At 39.0% G+C, this 24266-nt stretch overlaps 2 pseudogenes; one reads left to right on the top strand and one right to left on the bottom strand.

Moving 5' to 3' along the window:
* Positions 1-4861: 4861 nt before the first annotated feature.
* LOC121757603 lies at positions 4862-10042 on the top strand (annotated as a pseudogene).
* A 230-nt stretch (positions 10043-10272) lies between these two features.
* LOC121757602 lies at positions 10273-23167 on the bottom strand (annotated as a pseudogene).
* Positions 23168-24266: the final 1099 nt, after the last annotated feature.

Here is a 24266-nt window from a genome sequence, read left to right as displayed (position 1 = left end):
ATTCCTCACCGAAAGCTGAACGAACGCCGTCGCAAAAAATTTGAAGGCAAAGGATTCCAGTTGACTCACCGACATGTAAATACTCGTCGAAGAGGTCAGCCTTTTGCCCAGTAGCAAGTTGTCGGATGGCACAGGTACACTTCTGCAACGCCGAGAGACTTTGTCGACCGGTTGCGTCTGTACTTGTTTGAAAGTATTCAACACGGACGGATAATGTGTTGACAATACGCATAAACAAGCGTTTTGACATGCGAAAACGGCGCCGAAAGTAATCTTTCGGAAACAACGGCTGGTCGGAAAAATAGTCGGCAACGAGTCTTTCGTTGGCTCCCTCCCGGTCACGATGGATGTAGCGGCGAGTTGATCTAGTTGGTCGAGGAGGAGGGGCAGGGTATTCGCGGTGACATAGGCTTTATAGGCGTAACGATATTGTTCATAGTATTCTTGTTCTTCGCGCTCCGATTCCGCAATGAGATTGGTGAAATCCATTTGAGAGGGTTTGAGTGTGAGAGGAAGATGTAGATAAGTTGTATCAAAAAATATGAATGAGAGATGGTTTGATGTGAAAAATGGATGATAAATGTGTGTATTTATAGATGATTTTGGGAATAAAAAAATTTAAAAAAATCAAAAAAAATTCCAGAAAAACGGTAAAAAAACGGTCATAATTTCGGGAATATGAAAATATATATTTTTTAATTTTTGGTATTATTTTCGATTTAAAATAAAAGAATTTCCAACGGAAATGCCGTTGGCCAATCAAAACGTGCCACGTCAGCTACTCGCTGGCACGGACGTGCTCGATGCATCGAGCAGGGCCGCGCCAACGGCAAGAGCGCAGCGGCGAGCAGGCGGTCCGTGCCGCAAGCACGGACGGACGGACGCGTGCCCACTCACCGCTGCGGATGCTCTTACGTTTCATCTGTATTCTGTTGATAATGTTGCAGTGTTCTTGAATTGCATTCCATGCATGATACCCTGCTTTAGTTATACTAAAAATGCTACTCATATCAACCTCGATTGTACTATATATTTAATGTAAATATAGTTTGTGGGTCGTGTTAAAAATGAATTCGCTCCTTAAATGTTTAATCAAGACTGCATATTATTGTTAAATCTGAATTTTTGATGGCCCAAATTAAAAATACACGGGATCTGTATATTGTTCAAAATGAATTTGAATATGATTGCAGATACATGATAAACGTATATAGATTCATGTTGAATTGCATACGGTTCCTTCGTTATGAATAATACTCTCTCCATCTTTTAAAAATAGACAACATTTGAAACAACACAAGTTTTAATTTACAATTGATAAAAATGAGAGAGATAGAAAGAAAAAGTGATTAAAGTATTATTAGTGAAAAATGAGACTCACCTCATTAGAGAGAAAAAAATTTCATTAAATAGAATTGGTCTATTTTTCAAGTACATCCCAAAATAACAAATGTAGTTTATTTTTAAGGGACGAAGGGCGTATACTGTATTAAATATCCACGAAAATAATTATTGTGATATCTATAAAAAATAGTCTTAGTGGAATTTTCTAATTGTTAGGGGCTGGTAGGAGTTTAAGTTTATTTACTTTAATATGTTAATTTAAAGGGTTAATTGCCAAAATTAGACTATTAAAGGCTATTATTGAGGACTGTAATTTTATGGATATGGCAAAATGAGAATATTTTTTCTGGACGGGTAGAGTATAAATTAAAAGTTAGGTGTATTTTTTTTGCCACATTCAAATTTCGAGGTAAAAAATCTGAAATGACCAAAAGTTGGTGTGTGTTTTCGCTGATAGTCCTAATTTAGAAAAATTTGTGTTCCATTTAATTGTTCGGTGGAATAAAATTATTTTAAATTTTAAATTTCAAAATAAAGTCTACTAAAATTTAATACTCTCCCCGATCAAATGTTCTCCACATTTGACATTTTAATACTTTTACATTCCACTTATAATTATCCAATTTTGTCATTTTTGTCCGTCCACAATTAGATGTTCAATTTGTGTTATTACTACTTTTGTGACAATCTACTAAATTTGTTCATTCACATTTTATTATAAAACCAATATAGTATAAAAATATGACTCATCTTCCACTATCTATTTTAGTTCACCTTCCATTTACATTTCTTAAAATTCATGCCCGGTCAAACTTGACCTTATAATGGTGGACGGAGAGAGCATAATATTAATTAAAATAAATATCACAAAATTATACTCCATCATTTCTACAGTAGTGGAGGAAATTCTTTCTCGCACGAAGATTAAGAAAAAAAGTGTGTAATGTATTAAATAAAAAATATAAAGTAGGAGATACGAAGAAGTAAAGATAATAAAGTAAGAGAAAGAGAAAAGTAAAAGTGAAAAAATGTGTTACTTTCTACTCCATCCGTCTCTACTAAGTTGAGATATAACTTTTGGGCACGAAGATTAAGAAATGGTATTGAAAAATAGGAGAGAGGAATAAAATAGGAAAGATAAAAAAATAGTAAAGTAGGTGATGAAATAAATTAAGAGTGATTAGATGTTTTATTTTTTGTCAAAACTCAAAAGAGAAATGACTAACTTAATTGGGACATTCCAGAAAAGAATGTGACTTAACTTAGTTGGGACGGAGGGAGTACTAAAAAGGAAAATGACTCTACTACTATGAAACGTTGGCACTATATATAATATTGAAACAAAACTACGTCCTTTTAGACAGTACTCCCTCCGTCTCACACAAGTTGTCAACATTTCCTTTATAGTTTGTTCCACTCAAGATCAAGATCCATTTTCTATATTTGAAAATTCCTTTCTCCTCTCTCCTCATTAATAATATCCAATCCAACTATCTTTTACTTTCGACTTACTTCATCTAACAACTCCTCATAAAATTCTCTGTCACTCAAGAATGTTGATATCTTAAGTAGGATAGAGGGAGTACATTTGTAAATTTTAATTAATATTTAAAATATAATGATAAAATTTTATTAAAAATTGAAATTAATTGTATCAAAATTATAGTATTATATCAACAACTTCTGATAAAGTTAGAAAAATTTCCACATTTTTAATTTGTAGTGAAAAAAAAACTATCCCTTCGTTCTGCGTATTAGAGTCATAATGATTTTGTGTGTGTGAGTTGGCTAAAAGCGTAAGATAGGTTAATACTTGAGGCCTAATGTCTTAGGTTCGAGTCATCCGTAAATTTAAATTCATTTATCCATTAAAAAAAATACTCCCTCCGTTCCGACTAAGATGATACGTTATTTAGTCACACAAGATTTAGGAGTTCTTGGTTAATGTGTTTGGGTGTAAGTATTAAATAGAGAGAGAAAGAATTGAATATTTTAATTAGAGAGAGAAGATTACCAAAAATATAAATGTGTCATCTTATTTGGGATAAACTAGAAATGAAAGTGTCATCTTAGTTGTGACTTGAATGGAGTAATTCTTTTAGGTATGTTGCAATATACTCCCTCCGTCCCCGATTAAGAGTCACTCTTTTCCATTTCGGTCCGTCCCCGATTAAGAGTCACTTTTCCTACTTACTATATTTGGACATCAAAAATACTCTAAAAGTCAAAGAGGTCTCACATTCCACTACCTAACTCCATTTATTACACTACACATTCAAACACTTCCTTAAAACCCGTGCCCGGTCAAAGAGTGACTCCTAATTGGGGACGGATGGAGTAATATAATCATTTTTGACAAAAAATTAAATATTACTCCCTTCGTCCCTGTAAAATATGAACATTTTGTTCGGCATAAGTTTTACCCTAAACTCTAATGTATAATTGGTAAAGTAAAAGAGAGATAAATGGTAGTGTTAAGGGAGATTGGCTCACACAGTAGTACTATAGTATTATAATGGTATAACTTGTAAATTAAAAGATGTGTAGTGGTAATGTATTATTTAATTATTCCAAAATTAGAAAGTTCATAATTTTTAGTGACATACTAATATGAAAATAGTTTATATTCCTTCCGTTTCATGTTAATAGAGTCATTTTACTATATTGAGAAGTTGCAAGTTAATTGAGTCATTTATATTATTAGCAAAAATTAATCATCTCTCTTACTTTATTATCTCTTCATCTCTCTTACTTTATTCACTATCCACTTAACACACTATTATTAAACTTCGTGCCAAAAAGAAGCATCTCTATTAACAAGGAACGGAGGAAGTACTTTTTAAGGGTGGAGGGAGGGTATGTCTTTCATATTTTATTTTCTTTTTTATTCTATTTTAGTACTCCCTCCGATCCCAACTAAGTTGAGTTGTATTCTTACTAGTGATAACTCACGTGCGATGCACGATGGAATATTTTTTCCGTTACGTAGTTTTGAATTGTTAATTGATTAATTAAAATTATAAACAATATAACTATACAAGATTTAAAAATAGTAAAATGTACTAATGTAGTAATAACAATTCAATAAAACTATACTCCTCAATTCATTTCACACCTAAAGACATGAAATTAAACATATTTAAAATGGAATAAAGACAAAACACAATTATTTAGGGAGAGAAGAGAGAATATCACACTTTTGAAAAATATGTTTAAAACAATCCTTCATATCTCTTTACTAAAAATAATGAATCACACTTTTAACAAAATAACTATATTCAAGAATTAGGAACTGCATGTTTCGAGTTAAGTATGTTACTACAATTTTTCCTTCTCTAAGAATAGTTAGAAATATTGGAATAAAATTCTCGAACCATAACACGCGGTACTCTAACCATTGTAATCAAAGAAAAAAATCAACGATAAATGAAATGGAGATTATAATGAAAATTATAAAATAAACCGAACTATAAAGTCTTCCAGAGAAAAATCATCTTTCCGCAAGACAAATTACATCATGGTTAATGCTCATGGATTGACGTATTATCCTTAGAGATGAAACAACTTCCTCCTGACGTATATAACATCTCAAACCCGCTAGACACCGATGAACTTGATGGGACTCCAAAAATCACGCAATACAATTTTACTAAAATATACAATAAAATGCTGAGAGCTTGAGAGTGAATGAAGAGTGTTTTTGTTGGTTTGTAATTCATCCACAACTCTATGCATTTGTCTTTTATAGGCACAAAATTGGGACATAAGAGATCATGGAATTAAAAATCATAAATTATAAAATTAAGACAATAGAGGTTACAAATTTTGTTTGATGCCCATTATCCTATTTAAGATTTGTAATCGCTAATTATTGATTGCTTGATAGTTATTTATAAATATTTAAATTTATTCCCAAATCTCTTAAATATTCAAAATAAGGCCAAAACTCATCTTTTATATATTGATAGATATTATTAAAAATGTGTGGTACCGTCCTTTTGATAAGTCTATATATATTTGATCACTTGATGGAGAAAATAAATAAAAAAATTATTATAAACATGGATATACATCTAAACCTTTCGGTTCCAAAAGTTAATTTTTGTAGTTAATGCAAACAATTGATCTCATCATAAATTTATAACGGTTAATCATTCATATTATAATAATTTCACTTATTCTAATTAATGGATAATGGTTTCAATAATTATTGAGAAAAATTAGTTACATTATGAATTGTATAATTGTATCACAAATTCATTCCATAACTTACACATATTTTAAATTAAGGACAAAATTTATAAATATTTTAAAATAAAGCCAAAACTCGCCTTTTATATATGTATAGATAGATTTGGGATGTCCTAACTAAGTTGAGTCATTTTTTTTTGACAAAAAATAAAATATTCAATCACTGTTACTTTATTTTATCACATAGCTATTACACTCTTTTTATATTTCTTACTTTATTTTCTCTTTTACTTTTCAACACAATTTTTCTTAATCTCAGTATCCAAAAATTTTGACTAAAGAGAGTATTATTTTCTTATTATATTTTCTTCATTTAATATAGCAGTATTAAACATATACTGTATTGAAAAAATCTCCGAAAACGAAGAGAGGATATTAAAATTTATACTGTGAGATTTTGAGGCACTGTATATTCAAATCTCCCGATCCATTTGGCTGGCTGACTAATTGACTTTGATTGTGAAGGAAAGGCAAGAAGGAAGAGCAAGAAAATGACGCTGACAGTATTTGTCACAACCATCCCGCGCAATTATCATTTTCTGCAACTAAATTCTCCTTCTACTTTACTCACCTTCTTTAAAAATTCAATCTTGTTCTTTTTTATTTAGTTCTATTGATAAAAGAACTGATAAGTTGATAAACTGTTTGTTGAAGAGTAAATGGCATAGATTTTGATGAGGTTAGAATCGACCTCTCCAAACGCCAGCAGTTAACTCCTCAATTTCAAGGTCAAATCATATCCCCCAACTCAATTTCATCTGCGATAGATTTTTTGCTGACTTTTTTCAATTTTATATTTATGTTTTCTGTTGAAGAAATAAATCCCATGAAAAAAGTCCCTGCTATAGTGGATGGAAGATTCTAGCTTTTTGAGAGGTGATTCTTTCTTTTTTTCATTTATAAGAATGGTCTATCTGTGGGAGGAAATCGGGTTTATAGGCTACTTTGCCTTTAAAATAACGTAAATGTACCCATTTTGTTATCTATTCCATAAATGGGAAAAACGCCACTCTCGTTGGCGTGTTTTAAGTGAAAACGCCACCCGTATTGGCGTTTTACAACGTATGTGTCGTCGTATTGCATGTACATTGAAAGACGCCGACGCGGTTGGCGTTTGTACGAAAAACGCCAATCCCACTGGCGTGTTTCAAAAAACGCCAATTCGGGTGGCGTTTTTCATGCCTTCCGCCGTGAAAAAAAGGCCAAAAATTATCCCAAGTTATACACGCCAATGAGATTGGCGTGTTTCAACCTTTCAAGGCAAACTTCCGTTCAGGCATTTCATCAAACACTTGGAGAGCAGGTATGTGTAAATTAGGTAGTGATCATCTTTCTCTGTGTTTGGTGGCAGTTTTTGCTTTTTGAAAGTGATCTCTGTACTAGATATAGTGTAGAGCAGGTATGCATAGTGATGATGCTCATGTTTCCGAACTGGAGCTCCCCCAAGCTGCCTGATGAGTAGCTGTGCGCTACGTGTGATCTGGTGAACTTGTCGCCACCATCATCGTGGCCACGACGCTGAGTACCTGGAACTGGACTCATCGGATCCTTAGCCCTTCCATCTACTGTAAAACAACAACAAAGTGGAGAGATTATGTGAATCAATCGCATTTAGGTTGCGAAAGTAAAGAGGAAGTTTACCTATGTGGACTGGACTACTCCAGTTTTTGATTTGCCAACACATGACGAGAAACAGACCAAGAAAAACAGCACAGCTAAAGAGAAAGCTAAAACAAACACATGAGTTTGATCATGCGGAGCAAGGAGATGCATTATTTGGTAATGCTTCTTTCCTGATTATGATGCTATATTTTGAGTCTAATGTGCTGTTTATTTTTGGTGTGGGTGATTAATTAGGAAATGTTGGCAGCCTCTGTATTTGAAGGCATTCACATACTAATATTCTGTTTTATGGCATGCTTTTGTGAGGTTCGCTCAATATAACGTGAGTCATACAGTTAACTATAACTAATACCCTTATATCGAAGTAATTATTTCTTCAAATATCAAAGTAATGAGTCTTGATCCATATCCACAATCCAACCATCAAAATACAATTCAAGCATTAACCTCATTACCTAAACATAGTGGTTTGACAACCAGATAAGAATGTAACGCAAACATATCGTCCAACTAGATTAACCTATATCTTCTTTGGTAACAGTTTCTTAACCAAATCAAATAAAACACTATCTTTTCCTTCCCTTCGTAGAGGTTCAATCAGCATCGTAAAAGTGGTAGCGCCAAGTGTGCATCCCCCTCTTGCAGTCATCTCTTTCAAGACAAGAATCACATCGTCCATCTTGCTCCTTTTGAGAAGAGCTTGAACATAAATATTGTAAGTCACACTATCGGGCAAGCACCCCTTTATTTCCACCAAACCTTCATGTAAACCAACCATATATTCAATCTTCGTAACTGGAGCAAGTCTAGAAGGCGAACCTGCTACGGAAGAATCAGCATGTTGCGCTGCATCTGAGCTATTATTTTGAACCAACTGTTTGATGAAATGCCTGAACGAAAGTTTGCCCTCCAAGTGTTTGATGAAATGCCTGAACGAAAGTTTGCCTTGAAAGGTTGAAACACGCCAATCCCATTGGCGTGTATAACTTGGGATAATTTTTGGCCTTTTTTTCACGGCGGAAGGCATGAAAAACGCCACCCGAATTGGCGTTTTTTGAAACACGCCAGTGGGATTGGCGTTTTTGGTTCAAACGCCAACCGCGTCGGCGTCTTTCAACGTACATGCAATACGACGACACATACGTTGTAAAACGCCAATACGGGTGGCGTTTTCACTTAAAACACGCCAACGAGAGTGGCGTTTTTCCCATTTATGGAATAGATAACAAAATGGGTACATTTACGTTATTTTAAAGGCAAAGTAGCCTATAAACCCGATTTCCTCCTATCTGTGGTTTGTGTTTTTGATCTATTTGTTACTGCAACATTTTGCTTTTGTGTGTAAATTTAATGTTTATGCAATTTTGTAAGCATCAAGAACTCATTAACAAACTGCAACTGTGTTAAAAAAAATGTGGGGAGATATCAAGTATTCTGGACTATTCACACACATTTTTTGTTGTGTTTTGCAGTCATGCGATTCTGATATATTTGGCTTGTTCGTTTCCTGGAATCGCTGATCATTGGTACTTCCGATTCCCATGATTTTTACATATTTCTGGTACATGAATAAGATTGTGTCTGGAGATCCTATCTCGGTTATTGTTGAGTTATATATGTTGTCACTTCTTTGTGAAGTTTCATGTTCTGTAACATAACTCTTGGTCATTATAGGTATCCTGCCGACCTGTTCTTAAGAGCTAAAATTCACTCTGTGCTGGATTGGCATCACTCGAATTTGCATAGTGGTGTAGGTGTTTATTCTGATCTCTGTTATCTGTCTATGTTTTACCATTTTTTGTTGCCATCGTTTTATGTAGAAGCATCAAGAAACGATTTCTTGTTGTATCATTCTAATACTTTACCAATCAAGGAACTTGGACTTGCATACTAAGTGGCTAAGTGGTTTTCGGTTGTCATGTCTAGGCTCGTCAAATTGTTAAACCATAACCAAGAAAGAATTTGTATTAGCATCAATCCTGAATAGCCCTTCAATAAGTATTAAAGAGCTCTAAACTAAGTAGTTGACCCAACCGTTGATGCTATGCTGGTTGATTCCTATCAGGGCCGGCTAACTTGTTGAAATGCTTGTGTTTCCACTTTCAGCTGGATATGTACTCAATTCGACACTTGGACCTGCACTCGGGCTGCCTCTGAATCCTGAAGCAGCAGCTAAAAGTGAGAAACTCCTTTCAGCATCTCTTGGAAAGATCGAATCTTTCTGGCTTAAAGGAAGAGGGCGTTTCTTACTTGGAAGCACCCAACCTTCTATTGCAGATCTCAGTTTAGTATGCGAGATCATGCAGCTTGAGGTAATGATATTATGTTTTTCTACGTGTTCAAGTTCTCAGAGAGACTAGAGTATAGATTGCAGTTTTGTGTTCGACATGGTAATATCATGTTGTGTTACTGCTATTTATAATAATACAGCTTGTGGATGAAAAAGATCGAGAACGAATCTTGGGTCCCCACAAAAGAGTCATGAAGTGGGTTACTGATACGAAGAATGCAACGAGTCCTCATTTTGACCAAGTTCATTCAGTCCTCCTCAAAGTTAAAGGGAAGCTGCAATCTAAGAAAGCAGTAGGCGAGACGAACCAAAATGTGCTGCCCTCTAAGTTGTAAAACCACCATGAAGAAGTGGACTCGAAGATGAGGGGTGAGCTGCGTCCGGGAAGCCATGTGACACCACTCAAGTTGAAAAAGAAGAGAAATTACCCATATAAGGAAGAGGATGTTTTGTATTGTAATTGACTCCAAAGTTGTTTTTGTTATATCAGGAATTTCCCAATGTGTGACATGAGATCCTTGCTGTGTTGGTATATATGTGGCTTCCCTTTGTAAAAGAAATACTACTTGTATATAAGTTTTTAGCCAACTGAAGCACAAACATGAACAATAACATAACTTCATGAGCTTTATAACATAACTTTATGAGCTTCCAGCAAAACTCTTTCAAACCTAAAAGAATAAAAACACAAAACTCCATTGCTCATAATTTCAAATCATGATCATTCAGAGGGAGGAGGAGGCTTTGCTTCAACACCAAGAAACATAAAAAGGAGTCCACAATGAACCAAAACTTCAGTTATCTCCAAATAAAAATAATAATATATGAAGCATTTACAAGAACTCAGGCACCTCAATGAGATATGCTGCTGCAACTCGAAAAATACAGTAATTTGTATTTACACTATCAACCAAGACTCACTACGAAGAAAGTGCAAGCTCAGCCCAAGCCAGAGAAGACGCCAGATGTGTCGATGCCACTCTCCAACATCATACACAGCTCCACCATGGACGTCCTCGTGCTCGTGCTGGGACCGATGCATAGGTTCACAACGTCACACACCACTTTCAGATCCTCGTTTCTGAAATGCTTTTCAGCTCAGGATCCACTACTTGCGAAATCACTTCAGGCGAATACAGATACTCCTTAGCCTGCATATACAAGGCAAAGGTGCTTCCTTTAGAAAACTGAGACAACGAATTTCAAGTGAGATGAGCCAAAGAGGAGTGTACCCATTCCACCAAGCATCCTTTATCTTCGCAATATGGAGGCCTCCCACTGACAATTTCAAGTAACAGAATACAAACTATTTGGGAGAATACAAACTGCAGCCTCGTTGCTAATGGTGCCCGAGCTTTTCTCTGATCTGGAAAGGACTGTCTTCCAGCACTCAAAATCAACCAGCTGCAGAAGGAGATGAGACTATCTACTAAGAACTTTGTATCTTTTTATGCGATTGATTGACAATTTATCTAGCCTTACCTTGGGAGAAAATTCATCAGTCAGATAGATGGAACTGGAATTCATATTAGATATTGTAAATGGCAGGTCGAGTTCAGCGTGAAGATACTTTAAACCACGGGCAATCCCGATAAGAATCCTCATGCGCCGAGTCCACGAGAATTGGCAGGCTTCTCCATCTACAATTAATCAGAAAGTATCTGATTTCAGCTGTTATAACTAAACAACGACGAACTTCCAAATCGAGAAAAGACAAAAAGAAAGATTACATACAATGAAGGTGCTCATAAAGTGTTCCATTTGATGCATAATAAAAAACCAGCATCCTTGTAAACGGCTTGCTTTCCATGCAATAGCCAAGCAATTTACCCACATTCTCGTGATTCAATCTTGCCAACCCGGCCACCTGAATCATGTAATATTAGTCTTTAAGCATATTTGCAGAAAGAAAATCTCATAGATTTGACAAAGAGCCCTAAGCAAATTTACTTATGATAAAACAGAACCTCTTTCTGAAAAGAAAGCTCGAGGTCGCCTGACCACTGATCTTCTTTAATGCAAAGGGATATCACAGCAATCTCTGGCCCACCTTTCATGGTGCCTTTATATACTAAGCTATCCGGAGACGAGCCGATGATGTTGCTGAAATCTTCACAGGCTATTTCAAGTTCCTGTCAGTTGTACCTTACTACATCCTTCAGTTCCTCAGAATCTGCATAAGCCTTTCATTGTAGGAGTTTGACAGTTGATAAATAAAATTTCTCCTAACCTAAAACTGACCTATATAGTTCACTTATTGGTCACTGAGGGAATAAAATTTCAACCGCTGCAAGTCAGATTCGCAGAAAACTAACCTATATAAATTGAAATGTTGTCCTTAGCATTCTTCCACGGGATCATGACAGAGTGTCTCTTCTTCCACCTCTGCTGTAGGCAGGTGCTTTGGGTTACCTGAATGGTCTTTTGCAGGTTGCGCACCAGAAAATTTTCCATTATTAGCGTCAGTACTCCTTGCATGATTTAACCAAGTTAAACAACATACGTAACATAAGCTTTTAACAATTGACGAAAATTAAGATAGTACTATGATTTATGTTTTACAACTATGAGACAAGCATGTGCTTAGAAACGGCATAAAGCTGGGTTACCTACCACAGTGTGCAGGAGATCGGTGCTTCACGTCTTTGTCTTGAAGGCAAACTTGTCCTATGATAAATATATTAGATTCTTAAGTACATTGAACAAAAAGTAAATAAATAATACTCCTTCCAATCCTAACGAAGATGACCCACTTTATTTTTTTTGGTTTCTCCCAAGTCCCAACAAAGATGACTCATTTCTAAAAATGAAATCAATATTATCTCTACTTTATTCTTTCTCCATCTAACACAAAAAAAAAACACTGCATAAAATCTATGTAGGGCCGTCCAAGAAAGGGGTCACCATCGTTGAGATAGAGAGAGTAAAATAGATGAAAACTGAAGAGAAAGGCAATAAAGTTGCTAACATACCTAGGAAGATATCCCAAGCATTTAGGTATGATTCCAACCAAAAAATTGAATGAGAAGTCGGCTGGCTACTATTAGTTTGGAGGATCGACAAAATCCAGTGAGCCGGCTGTTTGATGCAGGCCTAATATAGTTATAGGTTAGGTGAATTGTTGTCTGAGTTAGTAGTATTTGTGTGTAACGACACAACAAATTATCTATTGAAAGTAAATAAAGTGAACCAACTAACAAATTGAGACATAAGTTACTGGTCAGGCATCATTCTCCCAACCTCAGAAATGAGTTGCTCGAGTTTAGTTTAAAGACAATTTTGGTGAACCATATGAACATATATAAATGGACTATGTCTATACCTAAGAAGTTGCATTTTCAATTTTCATCTCTCAGAGAAATAATATTGCCATCGTATTAGATAACATATGCATACATGCCCTAATTAGCACGAGCACATCTTAAAAGTAGAGAATCTGCCAATTCATGCGAGCACTTTAACTAGGTATTGCAAGACAGATTAGTAAAGAGAATCACAGGCACATAAAGGGGCTTTATTCTTACATTCCACGTGTATCCAAGATAGAATCTGAACTAGTAGCAGGCAGAATTCCTCCAAGCTTATTCCTATCCAGTCTAAGCTCCTCAACATATTCCAAGTTCCCAAGTTCAGGAGGCAACTTCCCCACCAATCCATTAGATTGAAGATTTCTGTATAAATGGAAGATGGTCAATGCTATGAGAAAATAAAGGCCAGGAAACAGAGGAAGAACACCACAGATACACTGATGTCAGCAGCCATATTTCACTAACATTTTCACGATGCTGCTTATGTTCCCAATCTCAGGCGGAATTGCTCCTGTTAGCTGATTCGAACCCAAGTCAAAAACCTTGAGGTTTTTCAGCATGCCTATTTCCTTAGGAATTGCACCAATCAACAAATTTCCATGCAAAATTCTGCCCATGAGTGAGATACACACAATCAGCCTCATATATTAGCCACAATAGCTAATCTTCTACATTTCGAGAAAACAAGAGCTTACAATTCTTGCAAACCCGAGAGCTGGTACAAGCCAGCTGTAATAAACCCCTTCAAAGACTTTCCCGAAACATTACTACAAACCCGAGTAGCACCATAAATGACAAGTTACGCTGTGCACTACAATTACTTATCAGGTTTCCTATAATTATTTACTCCAACATTATAAACCGATCTTTTGGGCAGAAAATCTTACAGCTTTATCACATGATCTCCACCAACGGAGCAAGCAATGAAAGGCCAACCACAAGGATCAGAGTCGAGAAAGTTCCAATTCGACAACACATGTGAAGGATCCTCCAAAATCTCTCTCTTGAAGGAATTCAAAGCTTCAACTGAACATTCCCACAATTCTAACGTAAGACATAAAATCTTCACTGCAGTATTCAGCTCAGCTGCTACCTGATGCATGAAATAGAAGAATTAAATAAATACTGAGGTGGCTCCATGAAATAAACGTGTGCATGGTTGCATGCACACGCGAGTTGTGTGATGCGAAGCTAAATTTACACATAACATGAGTTAATTAGATCCTTGGGAGTTTGTGAGTTGTTTTGTTAGTTACATTGTTGCTATATAAGCTGTTTTCCAATTCATTTTGTAACCATCCTTATGAATTAATGCAAAACTCCCCTTCTTCCTCTCGATCTTCTCCCTTGCGTAGTTCAATTCGTGTAGGTGTAATTCCGGTCACCGTTCATAGTTCCGGTGGCCACAATTCTGTACCAAGTGGTATCAGCTTTCTCGATCCTGCTCCTGTGATGGTGGAGACTCGCTCCGGCGACATGCGTCGCCTAGAAGAGATGCTCGCAACCGCCATGGCTGATCTCTCTACTCGTGTTGCCGAATCTGATTGGAAACGAGAAGAGCTTGAGAAGCTCAGAGATACATCCGATGGATCTCGTGATTTGGCGATGAAGGAACTCCGCGACGGCCTCCTTGCTCTGCAACTCCAACAGAACGAGATCCTGACTCATTTTGCTCCGCCGACTAATGGCATGCACCCTGGGCAATTCGTTGGTTGTGCTCCACAAAGCCAACAATACTTTGCTACGTGTCAATCGAAAGTCGGTTTTCCGATCTTCTTCGGCGAGGACTTAGCCGGCTGGATCCTACGTTGCGATCATTTCTTCACGGTGGATCTGAAACCTGAAGACTCTAAAGTGCGTTTAGCTGTGATCAATTTCGAAGGCCGTGCTCTTCAGTGGTTTCAAAATTGGTCTAAGTACCAGGATCGTGCTATGTCTACTCCGTGGCCGTTGTTTTTGCAAGCTCTCGAAGCTCGATTTGGAGATCAATTACTGGGGGATCCGATGACCGAGCTCCTTGCGCTCAAACAAACAGGTTCATTTGCTGAATATCATGATCGTTTTGAATTATTGTTAGGCCGTGTATCTCTCTCTGAATCGTATGCGATTAGCCATTTCATTAATGGTTTAAAACCGTTCATTCAAAAGGTTGTGCGTATGTTTATGCCTCAAACTTTGGTTCATGCCTCAAACTTTGGTTCATGCTTATGCTTTGGCTTGATTACAAGACATGTCTGTACCAGTGAAGGATACTACTCCTCACAATAACCGCCGTTTTATCACTAATGATGCTAGACCTGTGCATACCTCTGCTCCACTCCTTCCCACCCCTATCACCCCGGCCTTTAAATCTAGACGTCTATTAACTGAGGAGGAGATGGCTGATAAGAGAGCTAAGGGTATTTGTTATGGCTGTGATGAAAAATTTGAAAGAGGACATCGTTGTGCTAGGAAGCAACTCTACTTATTGGAGATAGATGAAGGTTTAATACCAGTAGATATGGCCTCTGATCAAGTGAGTGAGGAAGGTGCTGAAGAGGACAACCTCTGATATCAATTCATGCTATTAATGGCTCTTCTTCTAGGAGCTTTAGAACGATGAGAGTCACTGGCAGACTTGGGAAGAAGGCTCTCCATATCCTTATTGACTCGGGCAGCACTCATAATTTTTTGGATCTACGAGTTGCTAAGAAATTGGGCCTTTTCCTCACTAGTGTGACTCCAGTTTATGTAGATATGGCTGATGGAAATAGATTGGAGTGTAATTCTATGTGTAAAGGCTTGAAATGGTCTTTAAGAGGCACCTCATTCATCACGGATGTGCTTCTTCTACCTCTTAGAAGTTGTGATATGGTGCTTGGAATTCAATGGCTGGAGACCTTAGGTGATATTCAGTGGAATTTAAGAACTTAACCATGGATTTCACCTTGAAAGGGAAGAGGCATTTGTTGAGAGGGGGCTATAATGACCAGGTTGTCCAGGCTGTGTCAGGAAAAGAGATGAATAAGCTTCTTGCTCTTAATGAGGGAATTCAATTGTGTTGTATTCAAGTGAATGCTGAGGGCCGTTCTGACCTCCTTACTATACAGGACTCTACTGTGACAGAGCAGCCTATTCCTTCTCATATTCAAGTATTTCTGGAGGAGCATAGTTCTGTTTTTGCTAAACCTACAACCCTTCCCCCCATGCGCTCTCATAACCATAAAATTTCTCTTGTTCCTGATGCCACTCCAGTGAACTCGAGGCCTTATAGGCATTCAGCTTTACTGAAGAATATTATTGAGAAACAGGTCTCTGAACTCTTACAGCAAGGGTTTATTCAACCCAGCTCTAGTCTTTTTTCTTCCCCGGTTGTGCTAGTTAAGAAAAAGGATGGAACATGGCGCATTTGTGTTGATTATAGAAGGCTGAATAAGATTACTATCAAGGTAAATATCCAATTCCTCTCATTGATGAACTATTGGAAGAGCTTAGAGGAGCCACGGTTTTTTCTAAGAATGACTTGAGGTCCGGCTATCATCAGATCAGAATGGAGGTGCAAGACATTCCAAAAACTGCTTTTAAAACTCATGATGGCCATTATGAGTTTGCGGTGATGCCCTTTGGCCTCACCAATGCACCGGCTACATTCCAAAGCTTGATGAATGATGTGTTTCGGCCCTACTGAAGGAAATTTGTGCTGGTTTTTTTTATGATATTCTGGTTTATAGCAAGAATATGGAGGTTCATGATCATCTCAACTTGGTTTTCCAGAAACTACAAGAGCACTCCTTATTTGCCAAAGCTAGCAAGTGTGAATTTGCTAGACACCAGATTGAGTATCTTGGCCATATTATCTCTGTCAAGGGTGTCTCCCTATAAAGGTGCAAGCTATGCAAGATTAGCCTACTCCCTCTGATGTTCCCAAGTTAAGAGGATTTCTTGGCCTCACTGGCTATTATAGAAAATTCATCAGGAACTATGGCATCATCTGTAAGCCTCTCACTGATCTTTTGAAGAAGGATGCTTTTCTTTGGACTGCTGAATCTAATAAAGCTTTCTTAGCTCTGAAGCAAGCTATGATTTGTCCCCTGTGCTGGCCCTGCCTGACTTCACTATACCTTTTGTGGTAGAAATGAATGCTTGTAGCTATGGCATTGGAGCTGTTCTAATGCAGCATAATCACCCCATTGCTTTTATAAGCAAGGCTCTTTCTCCAAAAAATAAAGGGCTTTCTGTTTATGACAAGGAGCTGCTGGCCATTGTCTTTGCTGTCACTTATAGGAGCCATTACTTGAGTGCTATGCCTTTTGAAGTTCGCACTGATCACAAAACCCTCAGCCATTTGATGAAGCAGAAGCTAACTACACCGGGGCAACTTAATTGGCTCTCTAAACTGATGGCCTTTGATTTTGTTATCACATATAAACAGGGTTTTGAGAATGTAGTTGCTGATGCAGTGCACTCTTCTGAGGTGTTCTGTATGGCCATTGCCACTGTTGCTACGGATCTTTACCCCTCCATTCAGGCTACATGGGATTCTGATCCCTCTCTTAAGTTACTGATTACTGAACTAAAGCAGCATCCTACTGCAGCCTCCAAATTTCCATGGCTGGGTGATCAGTTGAGAAGGAAAGGGCGGTTGGTTGTTGGGAATGATGAGGCCTTGCGTCTAAAAATCATCCAACTATTCCACAACTCTAGTTCTGGGGGACACTCGAGTGTTTTGGCCACATACAAGAGGTTATCTTCTCTTTTCTACTGGGCGAACATGGAAAAACAGATCAGACAATTCATTCGAGAGTGTGATACTTGTAAACGATTTAAGTATGACAATAGTGCTTCTCCTGGCTTACTTCAACCCTTGCCTATTCCTGAGGCTGCTTGGTCTCAAGTTATTCTTGATTTCATCGAAGGACTTCCCCTGTCCCATGGGAAATCCACCATCCTAGTGGTAGTTGATAGGTTAACAAAGTATGCTCATTTTATGTGTCTCACTCATCCCTACTCAGCTTTATCTGTTGCCCAGTCCTTCCTTGATCATGTCTTTAAGCTTCATGGGCTTCCTACTATCCTCATCAGTGATCGGGACAAAGTTTTCCTCAGCCAATTCTGGTCGGACTTCTTCAAGCTCCAGGGGGTCGAACTACTCATGTCCACTGCCTATCACCCTCAGTCCGATGGCCAAACTGAGGTTGTAAATCGATGTTTGGAGACTTATCTCCGTTGTATGTGTGGAGACCAACTAGCTAACTGGAGTATATGGTTGAGTCTTGCGGAATTTTGGTACAATACTTCCTTCCACACTGCTATTGAGACCACACCCTTCGAGGCTTTATACGGATACCCTCCTCCTATTCATATTCCTTATTTTCGGGGTGATTCTACGGTGCATGACGTTAATGAGAGTCTCTTGGCTCGGGAGGCTATGTTGGACGTGCTTAAGTTCAGCGCCGCATGAAGCAACAACACGACAAGCATCGCTCTGACCGACATTTTTCTATTGGCGAGTGGGTTTACTTGAAGCTGCAACCTTATCGTCAAAATACACTTCGTGATCGCCAATTTCATAAGCTCAGTCCTCGGTACTTTGGGCGGTTCAAAGTGCTCGATAAATATGGGGAAGTCGCGTATAAGCTGGCTCTATTGGCCGATGCAAAAATCCATCCGGTTTTCCATGTGTCACAATTGAAGAAGCTTGGTCCTCTCTCTCAACTCCACGGTACTCTGCCTGTTGTTGGGAACTCCACCTTCTTGGAACCCGTTCAGATTCTGGATAGGAAATTGGTGAAGCGAGGCAATCAACCCGCGACAAAGGTCTTGATCCATTGGGCGAACTCATTTCCAGAGGACGCGACGTGGGAATTTCTCCATGATATTAAGGAAAGGTTCCCTCATTTTCAACCTTGAGGGCAAGGTTACTTGAGGGGGGGACGTTTGATGCATGAAATAGAAGAATTAAATAAATGTTGAGGTGGCTCCATGAAATAAACGTGTGCATGGTTGCATGCACACGCGAGTTGTGTGATGCGAAGCTAAATTTACACATAGCATGAGTTAGTAAGATCCTTGGGAGTTTGTGAGTTGTTTTGTTAGTTACATTGTTGCTATATAAGCTGTTTTCCAATTCATTTTGTAACCATCCTTATGAATTAATGCAAAACTCCCCTTCTTCCTCTCGATCTTCGCCCTTGCGTAGTTCAATTCGTGTAGGTGCAATTCCGGTCACCGTTCATAGTTCCGGTGGCCCCAATTCTGCACCACTACCACACTCTAACAAACTCATTATATTATCTAAGAACAACTACTACAACCCAAGATCTATCAATACAAATCAAATAATAACCCACATTTCTTCAAGAAAATCAAACAATATCCCAATTTTATTTCTTTCCAGAAGTCAAACAGAAATTGAATAAATGGTGTACTATATGATGGGGTACGAACTAAACAACTAAACCCTAATGGCGAGCCCAATAGCAGTGACGGCCCATTAGCCCAAAACCCAAGAAAGAGTATCAGTTCGGCACGACCAAAGAGTTCAGTTCGGTTCGGCACAACCAAAGAGTTCGGTCGCAGCCTACAGCTCGGTAAAAGCCAACCAATCAAGCTCTACTCTCAGATCGGCAAAAGAACCAATCAAGCTCTACTCTCAGATCGGCAAAAGCTGATCGGCAAAGTTCAGCAGTTCGGTCTCAGTATTCGACCGAACAAGGAGATAGTGGACCCATGCAGGACCTCCACGACCTCCACTACACCCACGATCTATTTAGTGGTATGAAGCAGTTGTCAACCTGCAAGCCACGATCTTGGTTCAAATGTATAAATAGAACTTAGATCAGATAGACAAGGGTGAAGCTCTCTAGATATCGAATCTCATATAGCAAGTCAGTATTGTAAGCTGTAATCCAGATCAAGCAATACAAATTTGCCCTCCTTTCTTCCCGTGGACGTAGATTTACCTCAGTAAATCGAACCACGTAACTTTCTGTGTCGTGATCTATATTTATTACCCGCATTTATTACCATCAAAAATTCGCCCAATCATCACTGGCGCCGTTTGTGGGAATCGAACCCACGAGCCAAGAGTTCGTCATGCTTCATCTGGTCCTCTATGGCTTTTTTCTCAGCTTCGTTTAAAGCCGAAGAGTATAGCCGCTTCCAGTGAAGTACCTCCAGCTCCTTAGAGTTAAAGAATACAAAGCAGCTAGGTCAGTTCGGCATTTCAGCTTACCGAGCAGGCAGTAAACCACAACGGGAGTAAAAGAGATCAAGAAAAGCTATACGAAGACACGAGTGTAGAAAGAAAATTTTTTCATTCATAAGAAAAAAATTTTTTTACACAAGGAGGGCTTCAAGGCCATTTTACAAGAAGGAAGAAAGAAACTAAACTAAGAGAAGGGAGATGAAATCATACTCCGCCAGTTTCATCTCCGGCTCCCCTCCGGGTTTCAGCTTCTCCCTCCTTGTCCACCTCGGCTTCAGCCTCAGCCTCCCTACTCCCCCCAGCCTGCTCGGCGCCCCCATAGCCGATCTGCTGCACCTCCTGCTCGGCCTGCCCGTCGCCGGTCTGCCGATCCGGCTGCTCGGTCTCCTTGCCGGCCTCGTTTTCCTGCTCACCCTCTCCTGGGAAAATTGGAGCGGGTGAAACAGGTCCCAAGGAGGCAAAGATGGCCTCCATGTTCTCGTCCCGGTCAGCTCGGCAATTACGGACTCGGTCAGCAGAAAGCAGGACCGAGGAAGACGCGAGCTCGTCAAGGAGCGGCAGACTCTGGAGACGAGCTGCAATTTCTCGGCCATACAGCGGCAGGACGACTTCGGGTCCCTGCTCAGCATTATCGGTCATCAGTTTCAGCAGATCACCGACAAAGGCCGAAAATTGATTGCTCAAAAAGAGTTTCTCCGCGAAAGCACGGAGAGCCTCCCCTTGGGCAACCACGGCAGCAGCCTCCCTTTGTTTCGACTGCTCTCTCTGGATAATGAGCTCGTTTTTTGCCCGCTGTGCCTCATCCTGAGCCGAGATCCTAGCAGCCCTTGCCTTCTCAAAGTCTGCCCTAGCCTGTTCGGCCTGGTGACGAGCAGCAGTCAACTTCCTCTGCATCTCAGCATAGTCGCTGGACGCTTTAGAGAGTTCAACTGCGACGAGCTTGCTGAGCATATCGTTCCTCTGAAAATGGAAAAAGGAAAAAGTCAACCGAGGGGCCACAAAAAATACAGGAAAAAAGCAAGGCCAGAAAATCAAGAAGAGAATTCACCTCGGCGAAGTCCGTGGGCCATAAAAAGGGCTCACAGATATGTTCCGAAGGAGGCGCCAAGACCACGTCTTTCTCTGGCGCTCTTGGGGGCTTCTGAAGCTTCGCCTTCCCCTTTGCCGAAGTCGACTCCAGCTTCTTTGGATCCGAAGAGGTCTTTTGCCTCTTCGGATTCTTCTCGGCATCAGACGCCGAGCTGGTGGTTTTCGGCCTCTCCGGTTCCTTAGATTCGGAGGATTTGCGACCGAGCTTGTTTAGCAAGTTCACTGCCAAAAAGCAAGAAAACAAGGTTAGTTTTCGTCGTCAAGGCAGTAATGCATAAAAAAGAAATCCTCACCCTCAGTCTCGTCGTCCGAAGACGAGGAGTCGAACACGAAGTCGCCCTTGACGAGCTCAGACTCCAAGTACTGCTTCCTAATCATGGGAATCTTATTGAGCTCGGCCTCGAGCTCGTCCAACGGTTCTACCCGAGGATGAGGAATAACGGACTTCGGCCCTCTCCAGGAAAAATCCGAAGCCGAAGTCCTATTATAAAAAAAGAAACGATTTTGCCATTTCGGCCATTTGGTTTTACAAAAGGCTCTAAAGGGCTGTAAGGGGATCAAGTAAAACCAAGATCCCTTCCTCTTAAACTGGAAGAAATTAAGGATTGCCCTCAGAGACAGATCCTTATCTAGCCTACGCAGTTCGGCAGCAAAGGCCGATAAGTGCCTCCAAGAATTCGGAGTCACCTGACCAAAAGGGAGTTGGAAAAAATCAAGAAGCTCTACAAAAGGTGGGGGAAGAGGGAAACGAAGCCCGCATTCTAAGCAGGCTTCGTAAACGGTGGCATAACCCTCCGGCGGCGAGTTAGCCCTATGATCGTCGTCGGGAATCACCACCTTCCCCCCGGGAAGAAGATATTTTCCGTGTAGGGATATCACAGTGTCCTTACTCAAGATGCTGTGAAAGTATTCTACGGTCTTCTCCCCGGACTCTTTCCGGCTAGAAGATCCCTTACCCCCTTTCCTACCGCTACCTGACTCAGAAGAAGAAGAAGAAGAAGACATGATTCTTACTCTTTGAAAGTCTGAAGAAGTTCTGAAGAAATTCTTGAAGGAGCGGAAGGAAATTTTGCGCAAAAGAGAGAGAATGCAGAAGAAACAATAGCAAAAGTGTTCCAATGATGGAAAATGGTAATATTTATCAGATTCACAGAGGCATTTCAAATCCGTAGCGCCGTTTCAAATCCCCCTTTTTCTGGATTCAACGGCCGGATTTGCTATCGCATTTAATGCAGACACGCGCATGGCACGTCCCCTGACGTCAGCCTCCCCCTTACACTCATCCAAAATGCCGAAGTGATTCACTTCGCTTTTCGGGGGGGTAGTGATGGGGTACGAACTAAACAACTAAACCCTAATGGCGAGCCCAATAGCAGTGACGGCCCATTAGCCCAAAACCCAAGAAAGAGTATCAGTTCGGCACGACCAAAGAGTTCAGTTCGGTTCGGCACAACCAAAGAGTTCGGTCGCAGCCTACAGCTCGGTAAAAGCCAACCAATCAAGCTCTACTCTCAGATCGGCAAAAGAACCAATCAAGCTCTACTCTCAGATCGGCAAAAGCTGATCGGCAAAGTTCAGCAGTTCGGTCTCAGTATTCGACCGAACAAGGAGATAGTGGACCCATGCAGGACCTCCACGACCTCCACTACACCCACGATCTATTTAGTGGTATGAAGCAGTTGTCAACCTGCAAGCCACGATCTTGGTTCAAATGTATAAATAGAACTTAGATCAGATAGACAAGGGTGAAGCTCTCTAGATATCGAATCTCATATAGCAAGTCAGTATTGTAAGCTGTAATCCAGATCAAGCAATACAAATTTGCCCTCCTTTCTTCCCGTGGACGTAGATTTACCTCAGTAAATCGAACCACGTAACTTTCTGTGTCGTGATCTATATTTATTACCCGCATTTATTACCATCAAAAATTCGCCCAATCATCACTATACATAGCAGTCAATCAAGAATCAAGATCTGTGGATCAAATTAAACCAAGAATTAACCTTCATTTTGGGGGAATGTGGCGCAGTCAGCGAGAAAGAGTCCAAAACATAAAAAAGAACTCCAACTCCACATGAAGTAGACCATCTCTCATCATTGAAGCTGATTATACACAACACAACACACACTTATGTTCGTGACAAAAACCAGTGTAGAAGAAGTGGGCTGGGCTGTTGAAGAACAGATAAAAGCCAGGCCTAATGTGCACAGAATTTAGAGAAATACTAAAAGAGAAGACAAGAAGAAACCAAGATTCAATCTTTATTCTACGCGGAGAAGAAAAGAAAGGGAGAAATCTGAAATCAAAATCAGCAACAACGGCGAATGAGAAAGTGAGGTTCGTATAGAATTAAAGATCGTGGGTTTAAAACACAGCCGCATTCAGCAAAGTGTTGAAGTTGGACAGTGAAATATGAATTGTCTTTTGCAATATTTTCTTAACCAAAATGCCTGCGGTTTGTTTTATTTGTGATTAAAGAAAAAGTGAAGATGATAATTACCAATTTACTACTCTATTCTCTTTATCCTATTAAATGTAAAACATTTATTTTATAGCATGAGATTTTTATCTATTAATATTATTTTATAAGTTAAGTCGAGTTGGAATAAAGCTAGTTAATGAAAAAAGTGATACTTCCTCTATACCTTAGTATTTGAATAGAATACTTTTTTGAATTGTCCTAAGGTAGTTGAATCATTTCTTTTTTTATTAAAAACTTTATCTTCTTTCATACTTTATCCTCTCTTCACTACTCTTACTTTATTAGTACTATCTTTTACTGTACTATCTCAACTTTAATATTTAAAACATCAAACTTTGAAATCACATGCCATAAAAAAATGTGTCAACTAACTTGAGACAGAGAAAGTATTATTTTCATTTTAGATATATAGTATTAGTAGTATTATTTTTAGTGGGACAAGAGGAGAGATACTATTCTCTCCGTCCCATTATAGCAATCTCATATTTCTATTTTAGTTTGTTCTATATTAGGAGTCTCAGTTGGAATCTTCTATAATTGATAATAAGTTATACATTCCACTTATATTTTATCATAAAACTAATAGAGTATATAAAAATGAGATTCACATTCCATGATCTTATCTTTTACACCAATTTTTCTTTACAATTTTTAAAACTTATGCACAACTAAACTAAGACTGGTAAAGTGGA

Source organism: Salvia splendens, chromosome 12 (assembly GCF_004379255.2).
Source record: "Salvia splendens isolate huo1 chromosome 12, SspV2, whole genome shotgun sequence".
In the NCBI taxonomy this organism is placed as follows: Eukaryota; Viridiplantae; Streptophyta; class Magnoliopsida; order Lamiales; family Lamiaceae; genus Salvia; species Salvia splendens.
Note: the sequence above shows the minus strand (reverse complement) of the source record. Positions and strands in the feature narration are given on the sequence as shown.